We start from the raw sequence: 13,469 nt of genomic DNA, 5'->3' as shown, positions 1-13,469 counted from the left end.
GGGCATTGTCATGCTGAAACAGGAAAGGGCCTTTCCCAAACTATTGCCACAAAGTTGGAAGCACAGAGTCATCTAGAATGTTATTGTATGCTGTAGCTTCAAGATTTCCCTTCACTGGAACCAAGAGGCCTAGCACGAACCTTGAAAAACAGCCCCAGACCATTATTCCTCCTCCACTAAACTTTACAGTTGGCACTATGCATTTGGGCAGGTAGCGTTCTCCTGGCATCTGCCAAACCCAGATTTGTCAGTCGGACTGGTGAAGCGTGATTCATCACTCCAGAGAACATGTTTCCACTGCTCCAGAGTCAAATGGCGTCGTGCTTTACACCACTCCAGCTGACGCTTGGCATTGCGTGCGCATGGTGATCTTAGGCTTGCGTGCGTCTGCTCGGCCACGGAAACCCATTTCATGAAGCTCCCGACTGAACAGTTCTCGTGCAGACGTTGCGTCCAGAGGCAGTTTGGAACTCGGTAGTGTTGCAGCTGAAGACAGACGATTTTTACGTGCTACGAGCTTGTGTGGCCTACCACATACAGAAGATAGCCCTATTTGGTAAAAGACCAAGTCCATATTATGTCAAGAACAGCTCACCCGCCTCAGAAATTGCAGCCCAAATAAATGCTTCACAGAGTTCAATTAACAGACACATGTCAATATCAACTGTTCAGAGGAGACTGTGTGAATCAGGCCTTCATGGTCGAATTGCTGCAAAGAAACCACTACTAAAGGATACCAATAAGAAGAAGAGACTTGCTTGGGCCAAGAAACACGAGCAATGGACATTTTGACCGGTGGAAATTTGTCCTTTGGTCTGGAGTCCAAATTTTAGATTTTTGGTTCCAACCGCCGTATCTTTGTGAAACACGGTGTTGGTGAACGGATGATCTCCGCATGTGTATTTCCCACCGTAAAGCATGGAGGAGGAGGTGTTATGGTGTGGGGGTGCTTTGCTGGTGACACTGTCTGTGATTTATTTAGAATTCAAGGCACACTTAACCAGCATGGCTACCACAGCAGTGGGACTATCATTTGTTTTTCAACAGCACAATGACCCATCACACCTCCAGGCTGTGTAAGGGCTATTTTACCAAGAAGGAGAGTGATGGAGTGCTGCACTCAACCAAATTGAGATTGTTTGGGATGAGTCGGACCGCAGAGTGAAGGAAAAGTAGCCAACAAGTGCTCCGCATATGTGGGAACTCCTTCAAGACTGTTGGAAAAGCATTCCAGGTGAAGCTGGTTGAGAGAATGCCAAGAGTGTGCAAAGCTGTCATCAAGGCAAAGGGTGGCTATTTGAAGAATCTCAAATCTCAAATATATTTTTATTTGTATAACACTTTTTTGGTTACTACAAGATTCCATATGTGTTATTTCATAGTTTTGATGTCTTCACTAGTATTCTACAATGTAGAAAATATAAACCCTTGAATGAGCAGGTGTGTCCAAACTTTTGACTGGTACTGTATATATATTTCAAAAATCTTGCATTTCTTAATTTATTTCCACAATTAACGAATAATATGCGTAATAATATTTGCAGTTCATACGAAGGATTGTTACCTATAACCAGGATTGGCATTACAAAAAGTTAATTTTTGGCAAGCAATTATTGTGATTCATCCTGTATTGTCCCTAACATCATTACCCCATAGCAACAGATGTGGGATACATACACACACACTCCCCACCCTTCCCCCACAAACAACCACAAGCTCAGATGTTCAACAGTTGTTCCATCCCCGAGCCCAACTCAAGAGAAGACTTGATGTGCAAATGCATATCACTACTGACAATGTTTGTCTGTGGAGATTGCATGGCTGTGTCCACATACTGTATTTTGTGTACAGTGGCTTGCGAAAGTATTCACCCCCCTTGGCATTTTTCCGATTTTGTTACCTTACAACCTGGAATTAAAATTGATTTTTTAGGGGTTTGTGTCATTTGATTTACACAACATGCCTATCACTTTGAAGATGCAAAATATTTTTCCTTGTGAAACAAACAAGAAATAAGACAAAAAAACTGAAAACTTGAGCGTGCATAACTATTCCCCCCCCCCCCCCCCCCCCCCCCCCCCTTAAAGCAATCTTTAATTCATACCACAGATTCTCAATTGGATTGAGGGCTGGGCTTTGACTAGGCCATTCCAAGACATTTAAATGTTTCCCCTTAAACCACTCGAGTGTTGCTTTAGCAGTATGCTTAGGGTCATTGTCCTGCTGGAAGGTGAACCTCCGTCCCAGTCTCAAATCTCTGGAAGACTGAAACAGGTTTCCCTCAAGTATTTTCCTGTGTTTAGCGCCATCCTTCAATTCTGACCAGTTTCCCAGTCCCTGCCGATGAAAAACATCCCCACAGCATGATGCTGCCACCACCATGCTTCACTGTGAAGATGGTGTTCTCGGGGTGATGAGAGGTGTTGGGTTTGCGCCAGACATAGCGTTTTCCTTGATGGCCGAAAAGCTCAATTTTAGTCTCATCTGACCAGAGTACCTTCTTCCATATGTTTGGGGAGTCTCCCACATGCCTTTTGGCAAACACCAAACGTGTTTGCTTATTTTTTTCTTTAAGTAATGGCTTTGTTCTGGCCACTCTTCCGTAAAGCCCAGCTCTGTGGAGTGCACGGCTTAAAGTGGTCCTATGGACAGATACTCCAATCTCCGCTGTGGAGCTTTGCAGCTCCTTCAGGGTTATCTTTGGTCTCTTTGTTGCCTCTCTGATTAATGCCCTCCTTGCCTGGTCCATGAGTTTTGGTGGGCGGCCCTCTCTTGGAAGGTTTGTTGTGGTGCCATTTCTTTCCATTTTTTAATAATGGATTTAATGGTGCTCCGTGGGATGTTCAAAGTTTCTGATATGTTTTTATAACCCAACACTGATCTGTACTTCTCCACAACTTTGTCCCTGACCTGTTTGGAGAGCTCCTTGGTCTTCATGGTGCCCCTTGCTTGGTGGTGCCCCTTGTTTAGTGGTGTTGCAGACTCTGGGGCCTTTCAGAACAGGTGTATATATACACTGAGATCATGTGACAGATCATGTGACACTTAGATTGCACGCAGGTGGATTTTATTTAATTAATTACGTGACTTCTGAAGGTAATTGGTTGCACCAGATCTTATTTAGGGGCTTCATAGCAAAGGGGGTGAATACATATGCACGCACCACTTTTCCGTTATTTATTTTTTAGAATACATCTCCATGTTTTCTCCCCAGTGTTCTCAATGCCTGCCTCTCATTCTGTTCTGGCAAAGAGAGAAGGTGCACTTATATATTCCAGTAGACCCCATACTGTTGCAAACATGTCAGCGCCAGTGTTCTCTGTGGGTTTGACTTCAGTTTTGATCCCAAAGGAATACGATTTCAAATTGTATTGATGGCTTGTTTTAAAGCAACCGAATATTATGCAGTTTGGCATTTATTGAGATGACTCATGTATTATGTCCACAACCGAGTATAAGTAATGCTAATAATATTAGTGAGTGTTCATCTGTCCATGTCCTGTGTGTATCTAGTATATATGTGCATGTGTGTGTGGTCTCAGATGTCATAGTGTGTTTGCAGTTGGGGTTGTGTGTTTGTTACTGTTAGTGGGGTTGTGTGCATATGTCCTTGCTCGTTTGTGATTGGGCATGCATGTATGTTTGCACGCCTATGTGTGTTCGCTTAGCCTAGATTTTTCTCTGGGAGAGATATTTATAGATCAACCCCCTCAAATCCTTACCATGGCTAACATGCTTTCACACACACACACACACACACACACACACGCACACACAAACATGCACACACACGCACAAAGAAATGCACTCTCTAAAAAAAGTATGGGTTGAAAACAACCCAACGTGAGTTATAGAAGCAGGATACATTCACAACATAAGGCCAGTGTGTCTTTTCCTAGGGAGACTGGTGATCATTATACTTTAGTTTCAGAAAATAAATTTTTTGAGTACTGTAATGGTATCAGAGGAGGCTGGTGGGAGGAGCTATAGGAGGACAGGCTCATTGTAATGGCTGGAATGGAATCAATGGAACGGCATTAAAACCACGTTTGACTCCGTTCCATTTATCCCATTCCAGCCATTAAAATGAGCCTGTCCTCCTATTGCTACTCCCACCAGCCTCCACTGAATTGTATTTGATATCGATTGCACTCTTTATTAATGTTTATTCCTTGCTACCTTAAATGAGCCATTTTATTTCATGTCATACAGTATTACATTTGAATGATAAATATGGTTATTGATTAATAATGTTAAAACTGGGATGGTACAAGGACCCGAATGCTCTGAGATCAAAGCATGTTTAAAAATATCTGTTTAAAAGAGAACCCTGCACACACACACTGAATGATTCCCCCTCAAACAGACATACAGTTGAAGTCGGAAGTTTACATACACTTTAGCCAAATACATTTAAACTCAGTTTTTCACAATTCCTGACATTTAATCCTAGTAAAAATTCCCTGTCTTAGGTCAGTTAGGATCACCACTTTATTTTAAGAATGTGAAATGTCAGAATAATAGTTTTATTTCAGCTTTTTTTTCTTTCATCACATTCCCAGTGGGTCAGAAGTTTACATACACTCAATTAGTATTTGGTAGCATTGCCTTTAAATTGTTTAACTTGGGTCAAATGTTTCGGGTAGCCTTCCACAAGCTTCCCACAATAAGTTGGGTGAATTTTGGACCATTCCTCCTGACAAAGCTGGTGTAACTGAGTCAGGATTGTAGGCCTCCTTGCTCGCACACGCTTTTTCAGTTCTGCCCACAAATGTTCTATAGGATTGAGGTCAGGGCATTGTGATGGCCACTCCAATACCTTGACTTTGTTGTCCTTAAGCCATTTTGCCACAACTTTGAAAGTATGCTTAGGGTCATTGTCCATTTGGAAGACCCATTTGCGACCAAGCTTTAACTTCCTGACTGATGTCTTGAGATGTTGCTTCTATATATCCACATAATTTTCCTTCCTCATGATGCCATCTATTTTGTGAAGTGCACCGGTCCCTCCTGCAGCAAAGCACCCCCACAGCATGAAGCTGCCACCCCCGTGCTTCACGGTTGGGATGGTGTTCTTTGGCTTGCAAGCAACCCCCTTTTTCCTCCAAACATAACGATGGTCATTATTTTACATTTTAGTCATTTAGCAGACGCTCTTATCCAGAGCGACTTACAGTTAGTGAGTGCATACATTTTTTTTTCTTCATACATATTATGGCCAAACAGTTATATTTCTGTTTCATCAGACCAGAGGACATTTCTACAAAAAGTATGATCTTTGTCCCCATGTGCAGTTGCAAACCGTAGTCTGGCTTTTTTATGGTGGTTTTGGAGCAGTGGCTTCTTCCTTGCTGAGTGGCCTTTGAGGTTATGTCGATATAAGACTTGTTTTACTGTGGATATACAGTGGGGGAAAAAAGTATTTAGTCAGCCACCAATTGTGCAAGTTCTCCCACTTAAAAAGATGAGAGAGGCCTGTAATTTCATCATAGGTACACGTCAACTATGACAGACAAAATGAGATTTTTTTTCTCCAGAAAATCACATTGTAGGATTTTTAATGAATTTATTTGCAAATTATGGTGGAAAATAAGTATTTGGTCAATAACAAAAGTTTCTCAATACTTTGTTATATACCCTTTGTTGGCAATGACACAGGTCAAACGTTTTCTGTAAGTCTTCACAAGGTTTTCACACACTGTTGCTGTTATTTTGGCCCATTCCTCCATGCAGATCTCCTCTAGAGCAGTGATGTTTTGGGGCTGTCGCTGGGCAACACGGACTTTCAACTCCCTCCAAAGATTTTCTATGGGGTTGAGATCTGTAGACTGGCTAGGCCACTCCAGGACCTTGAAATACTTCTTACGAAGCCACTCCTTCGTTGACCGGGCGATGTGATTGGGATCATTGTCATGCTGAAAGACACAGCCACGTTTCATCTTCAATGCCCTTGCTGATGGAAGGAGGTTTTCACTCAAAATCTCACGATACATGCCCCATTCATTCTTTCCTTTACACGGATCAGTCGTCCTGGTCCCATTGCAGAAAAACAGCCCCAAAGCATGATGTTTCCACCCCCATGCTTCACAGTAGGTATGGTGTTCTTTCTTTGGATGCAACTCAGCATTCTTTGTCCTCCAAACACAACGAGTTGAGTTTTTACCAAAAAGTTTTATTTTGGTTTCATCTGACCATATGACATTCTCCCAATCCTCTTCTGGATCATCCAAATGCACTCTAGCAAATTTCAGACGGGCCTGGACATGTACTGGCTTAAGCAGGGGGACAAGTCTTGCGCTGCAGGATTTGAGTCCCTGGCGGCGTAGTGTGTTACTGATGGTAGGCTTTGTTACTTTGGTCCCAGCTCTCTGCAGGTCATTCACTAGGTCCCCCCGTGTGGTTCTGGGATTTTTGCTCACCGTTCTTGTGATCATTTTGACCCCACGGGGTGAGAACTTGCGTGGAGCCCCAGATCGAGGGAGATTATCAGTGGTCTTGTATGTCTTCCATTTCCTAATAATTGCTCCCACAGTTGATTTCTTCAAACCAAGCTGCTTACCTATTGCAGATTCAGTCTTCCCAGCCTGGTGCAGGTCTACAATTTTGTTTCTGGTGTCCTTTGACAGCTCTTTGGTCTTGGCCATAGTGGAGTTTGGAGTGTGACTGTTTGAGGTTGTGGACAGGTGTCTTTTATACTGATAACAAGTTCAAACAGGTGCCATTAATACAGGTAACGAGTGGAGGACAGAGGAGCCTCTTAAAGAAGAAGTTACAGGTCTGTGAGAGCCAGAAATCTTGCTTGTTTGTAGGTGACCAAATACTTATTTTCCACCATAATTTGCAAATAAATTCATTAAAAATCCTACAATGTGATTTTCTGGAGAAAAAAATTCTCAATTTGTCTGTCATAGTTGACGTGTACCTATGATGAAAATTACAGGCCTCTCTCATCTTTTTAAGTGGGAGAACTTGCACAATTGGTTGCTGACTAAAAACTTTTTTTCCCCACTGTAGATACTTTTGTACCTGTTTCCTCCAGCATCTTCACAAGGTCCTTTGCTGTTGTTCTGGGATTGTTTTGCACTTTTCGCACCAAAGTACGTTCATCTCTAGGAGACAGAACGCGTCTCCTTCCTGAGCGGTATGACGGCTGTGTGGTCCCATGGTGTTTATACTTGCGTACTATTGTTTGTACAGATGAACGTGGTACCTTCAGGCATTTGGAAATTGCTCCCAAGGATGAACCAGACTTGTGGAGGTCTACAAAAAATTTTCTGAGGTCTTGGCTGATTTCTTTTGATATTCCCATGATGTCAAGCAAAGAGGCACTGAGGGTAGGCCTTGAAATACATTCACAGGTACACCTCCAATTGACTCCAATGATGTCAATTAGCCTATCAGAAGCTTCTAAAGCCATGACATCATTTTCTGGAATTTTCCAAGCTGTTTAAAGGCACAGTCAACTTAGTGTATGTAATCTTCTGACCCACTGGAATTGTGATACAGTGAATTATAAGTGAAATAATCTGTCTGTAAAAAATTGCTGGAAAAAGTACTTGTGTCATGCACAAGGTAGATGTCCTAACCGACTTGCCAAAACTATAGTTTGTTAACAAGACATTTGTGGAGTGGTTGAAAAACAAGTTTTAATGACTCCAACCTAAGTGTATGTAAACTTCTGACTTCAACTGTACTTCTGTCATGTCAGTAAAACATTTTGAATAGATTTTTTTTGTGTGTAGCACAGAGATGAAAAAGAGAGAAAGGTAGAGCAAGATGACAGAGAGATAGAGAAAGCAAGGAAGAGTTCAACTGTACCTATACTGACACACACACAAATATGCAATGCAGCCTCTCTCTCTCTCTCTCTCTCTCTCTCTCTCTCTCTCTCTCTCTCTCTCTCTCTCTCTCTCTCTCTCTCTCTCTCTCTCTCTCTCTCTCTCTCACACACACACACACACACACACACACACACACACACACACACACCCTATAAAGATTTGGCATGTGTCCTCAGATCCTCAAAAAGTTATACCGCTGCTGCATTTAGTGCATCCTGACTGATTGCATCACCGCTTGGTATAGCAACTGTTGGCATCCGACCACAAGGCGCTACAGAGGGTAGTGCGTACGGCCCAGTACATCACTGGGGCCGAGCTCCCTGCTATCCAGGACCTCTATACCAGGCGATGTCAGAGGAAGGCCCTAAAAATGGTCAAAGACTCCATCCACCCAAGTCATAGACTGTTCTCTCTGCTACCGCATGGCAAGCGGTACCGATACACCAAGTCTTGAACCAAGAGGACCGTGAACACCTTCTACCCCCAAGCCATAATACTGCTAAATAGTTAGTTAAATAGTTAACCAAATAGCTACCCGGACTATCTGCATTGACCCTTTTTCACAAACTCTTTTGACTCATCACATACGCTGCTGCTACTGTTTATTGTCTATCCTTCTGCCTAGTCACTTTATCCCTACCTATATGTACATATCAACCTCAATTACCTCGTACCACTGCACATCGACTCGGTACTGGTACCCTGTGTATATAGCCAAGTTATCGTTACTCATTATGCATTTATTCCTCCTGTTATTATTTTTATATTTTTCTCTCTGCATTGTTGGGAAGGCCCCTTAAGTAAGCATTTCACTGTTAGTCTACCCCTGTTGTTTACCAAGCATATGAGCCCTGGGCGCTGGGGCTTTCGTGTCATCAGTCTGGGAGCAGCCCCCTCCTCTCTCCCCCTGAACCCCTTACATAACCCAGCCAGGCTCTGAGCCTAACGTTACCACACAGCAGATAACCCAGCCAGGCTCTGAGCCTAACGTTACCACACAGCAGATAACCCAGCCAGGCTCTGAGCCTAACGTTACCACACAGCAGATAACCCAGCCAGGCTCTGAGCCTAACGTTACCACACAGCAGATAACCCAGCCAGGCTCTGAGCCTAACGTTACCACACAGCAGATAACCCAGCCAGGCTCTGAGCCTAACGTTACCACACAGCAGATAACCCAGCCAGGCTCTGAGCCTAACGTTACCACACAGCAGATAACCCAGCCAGGCTCTGAGCCTAACGTTACCACACAGCAGATAACCCAGCCAGGCTCTGAGCCTAACGTTACCACACAGCAGATAACCCAGCCAGGCTCTGAGCCTAACGTTACCACACAGCAGATAACCCAGCCAGGCTCTGAGACCAGGGGAGTGAATGCAACACTACAGCAGCCAGGAGAGATATGCATTTGTGTGTGTGTGCGTGCGTGTGTGTGTGTGTGTGTGTGTGTGTGTGTGTGTGTGTGTGTGTGTGTGTGTGTGTGTGTGTGTGTGTGCGTGCGTGCGTGCGTGCGTGTGTTGGTAGTAGGAGCATCCCATCTGAGTGTCCTCCCGTTCCCTAAGCCAGAGCATTCCCTCTACTGCCTTTGTTCTGTAAACCAAAACAACTATACAGTCTTGGTCAAAAGTTTTGAGAATGACACAAGTATTGGTCTTCACAAAGTTCGCTGCTTCAGTGTTATGAGATATTTTTGTCAGATGTTACTATGTAATACTGAAGTATAATTACAAGCATTCCATAAGTGTCAAAGGCTTTTATTGACAATTACATTAAGTTTATTCAAAGAGACAATATTTGCAGTGTTGACCCTTCTTTTTCAAGACCTCTGCAATCCGGCCTGGCATGCTGTCAATTAACTTCTGGGCCACATCCTGACTGATGGCAACACATTCTTGCATAATCAATGCTTGGAGTTTGTCCGAATTTGTGGGTTTTTGTTTGTCCACCCGCCTCTTCAGGATCGACCACAAGTTCTCAATGGGATTAAGGTCTGGGGAGTTTCCTGGCCATTGACCCAAAATGTCGATGTTTTGTTCCCCGAGCCACTTAGTTATCACTTTTGCCTTATGGCAAGGTGCTCCATCATGCTGGAAAAGGCATTGGTCGTCACCAAACTGTTCTTGGATGGTTGGGAGAAGTTGCTCTCGGAGGATGTGTTGGGACCATTCTTTATTCATGGCTGTGTTCTTAGGCAAAATTGTGAGTGAGCCCACTCCCTTGGCTGAGAAGCAACCCCACACATGAATGGTCTCAGGATGCTTTACTGTTGGCATGACACAGGATTGATGGTAGTGCTCACCTTGTCTTCTCCGGACAAGGTGTTTTCCGGATGCCCCAAACAATCGGAAAGGGGATTCATCAGAGAAAATGACTTTACCCCAGTCCTCAGCAGTCCAATCCTTGTACCTTTTGCAGAATATCAGTCTGTCCCTGATGTTTTTCCTGGAGTGAAGTGGCTTCTTTGCTGCCCTTCTTGACACCAGGCCATCCTCCAAAAGTCTTCGCCTCACTGTGCGTGCAGATGCACTCACACCTGCCTGCTGCCATTCCTGAGCAAGCTCTGCACTGGTGGTGCCCCGATCCCGCAGCTGAATCAACTTTAGGAGACAGTCCTGGCGCTTGCTGATCTTTCTTGGGAGCCCTGACGCCTTCTTCACAACAATTGAATCTCTCTCCTTGAAGTTCTTGATGATCCGATAAATGGTTGATTTAGGTGCAATCTTACTAGCAGCAATATCCTTGCCTGTGAAGCCCTTTTTGTGCAAAGCAATGATGACGGCACGTGTTTCCTTGCAGGTAACCATGGTTAACAGAGGAAGAACAATGATTTCAAGCACCACCCTCCTTTTAAAGCTTCCAGTCTGTTATTCTAACTCAATCAGCATGACAGAGTGATCTCCAGCCTTCTCCTCGTCAACACTCTTACCTGTGTTAACGAGAGAATCACTGACATGATGGCAGCTGGTCCTTTTGTGGCAGGGATGAAATGCAGTGGAAATGTTTTTTGGGGATTAAGTTAATTTTCATGTCAAAGAGGGACTTTGCAATTAATAGCAATTCATCTGATCACTCTTCGTGACATTCTGGAGTATATGCAAATTGCCATCATCAGAACTGAGGCAGCAGACTTTGTGAAAATTAGTATTTGTGTCATTCTCAAAACTTTTGACCACGAACTTTTGACCACGACTGTACACTATTATATCTATGGATTAGTCAACAGGGATAGTATACTTCCAGGTCCTGCCTCCCCTATTAATTACTACCAGGTCCTGCCTCCCCTATTAATTACTACCAGGTCCTGCCTCCCCTATTAATTACTACCAGGTCCTGCCTCCCCTATTAATTACTACCAGGTCCTGCATCCCCTATTAATTACTACCAGGTCCTGCCTCCCCTATTCATTACTACCAGGTCCTGCCTCCCCTATTAATTACTACCAGGTCCTGCCTCCCCTATTCATTACTACCAGGTCCTGCATCCCCTATTCATTACTACCAGGTCCTGCCTCCCCTATTAATTACTACCAGGTCCTGCCTCCCCTATTCATTACTACCAGGTCCTGCATCCCCTATTAATTACTACCAGGTCCTGCATCCCCTATTCATTACTACCAGGTCCTGCCTCCCCTATTAATTACTACCAGGTCCTGCTTCCCCTATTCATTACTACCAGGTCCTGCTTCCCCTATTCATTAAGTCCAGGTCCTGCATCCCCTATTAATTAAATCCAGGTCCTGTGTCCCCGATGCAGTCGTTTCCCCCCTTCTTCTGCCCTCTGTCCTGCTTCATTTAAATGCTAAGAGTGTCTCTCTCTCTTTCACTTCTCGCTTTCTCCTGCTAAATAGGTTAGTCTCTCTCTTTTGCCTTCATTCTCCCTTTCTCTGCTTCTAAATCACTCCCTCTTTTCCTTTCATCCTTTCATCCACTCTCTCTCTCTCTCTCTCTCTCTCTCTCTCTCTCTCTCTCTCTCTCTCTCTCTCTCTCTCTGTCTCTGTCTCTGTCTCTCTCGCTCTGTCTCTCTGTCTCTGTCTCTGTCTCTGTCTCTGTCTCTGTCTCTGTCTCTGTCTCTCTCTGTCTCTGTCTCTGTCTCTGTCTCTCTCGCTCTGTCTCTCTGTCTCTGTCTCTGTCTCTGTCTCTGTCTCTGTCTCTCTGTCTCTCTCTCTCTCTCTCTCTCTCTCTCTCTCTCTCTCTCTCTCTCTCTCTCTCTCTCTCTCTCTCTTTCTGTCTCTGTCTCTGTCTCTCTGTCTCTGTCTCTGTCTCTCTCTCTCTGTGTGTCTCTGTCTCTGTCTCTATCTCTGTCTCTCTCTCTCTCTCTCTCTCTCTCTCTCTCTCTCTCTCTCTCTCTCTCTCTCTCTCTCTCTCTCTCTCTCTCTCTCTCTCTCTCTCTGTCTGTCTGTCTCTGTCTCTGTCTCTGTAAACATGAAGCCAATCAGAAGACATGATTAAGCAATTACTATAATGCATAAATATCAGTAGTAGCAGTAGCAGTACGTCTCCTGAGTGGCGCAGTGGTCTAAGGCAGTGCTAACTGTGCCACTAGAGATCCTGGTTCGAATCCAGGCTCTGTCGCAGCCGGCCGCGACCGGGAGACTCATGGGCGGCGCACAATTGGCCCAGCGTCGTCCAGGGTAGGGGAGGGAATGGCCGGCAGGGATGTAGCTCAGTTGATAGAGCATGGCGTTTGCAACGCCAGGGTTGTGGGTTCGATTCCCACGGGGGGCCAGTATAAAAAAAAAAAAATGTATTCACTAACTGTAAGTCGCTCTGGATAAGAGCGTCTGCTAAATGACGTAAATGTAAATGTAATATCTATCGAACTCTCAGATCTACGGGTTTGCCTAAGTAGGGGATAGGGGTCGAACCGGAGTTCAGCACGTGTTTGCTAATAAGTCCTGGTAATGCAATCAGAGGAGAGCCTGCTCCAGTAGACCGATGTATACTCTACAATACAGTGAACGAACTCGCCCTTCTGTGGCATTGAGAAGTCTAGTGCCTTTATGTAATGATGGCTATAGTCACTCTCTCAGGGCAAGTTCAAACCACTTCCCGTTAAGCTAATTTCAGCACGACTTCAGCAAGGTCATTCAAAGGCTGCCAGTTTTAGTTTCATTTGGAAGATACAATCAGAACTCCACTCTGTGTCGTCTGAAGGTACTGTAGATAATTTTGTCCCTTTTGAGGCTAGTGATGGTGGTCATCAAAGCTTCCGGTTCGGAAGACAGGCTCAAAGACACAAAAATGCCCTCGGCTCCCAATCCCTTAGACTCGTCTTGTCGGAAACACTGTGGAATCGACAGCTTAGCTTGTTAGGGACATGCGGATTTGTGATTATTCCGGCCTCTCCATGTACCGCTTTGGAGAGAATTCCCAGCTCGTCCCATGGTTAAGCTCCCTGCCGAGCAGCGTTGTGTTGTGTCTCCTCCAGACTCAGCAGATGGTACGTCCGTGTAATCAGCGGTTTTAGTGGCTTGTTTATAGGCCAGGGGACATGTTGGTACGGTGGCGTCTCGGGATGCCAGGGCAATCTGAGAATCATTCAATAGGACAAGCCCTCTGGAAAGGATATTAGCTGAACCTCCTAAAACGGGGACAAAAAAACATTCTGTACCTGTGGCAATAGAGCCTC

At 44.5% G+C, this 13,469-nt stretch overlaps 1 protein-coding gene across 1 annotated transcript in view; it reads left to right on the top strand.

The window, feature by feature from the left end:
• LOC311118389 (solute carrier family 12 member 5-like) overlaps window positions 1-13,469 on the top strand; it is a gene marked incomplete at both ends in the record, with an annotated part of 60,377 nt that overhangs the window by 26,518 nt on the left and 20,390 nt on the right. The gene's annotated exons all lie outside the window — the stretch shown is intronic.

This window comes from Coregonus lavaretus (genome assembly GCF_964263955.1).
Source record: "Coregonus lavaretus genome assembly, contig: HAP1_SCAFFOLD_3334, whole genome shotgun sequence".
NCBI lineage: Eukaryota > Metazoa > Chordata > Actinopteri > Salmoniformes > Salmonidae > Coregonus > Coregonus lavaretus.
Note: the sequence above shows the minus strand (reverse complement) of the source record. Positions and strands in the feature narration are given on the sequence as shown.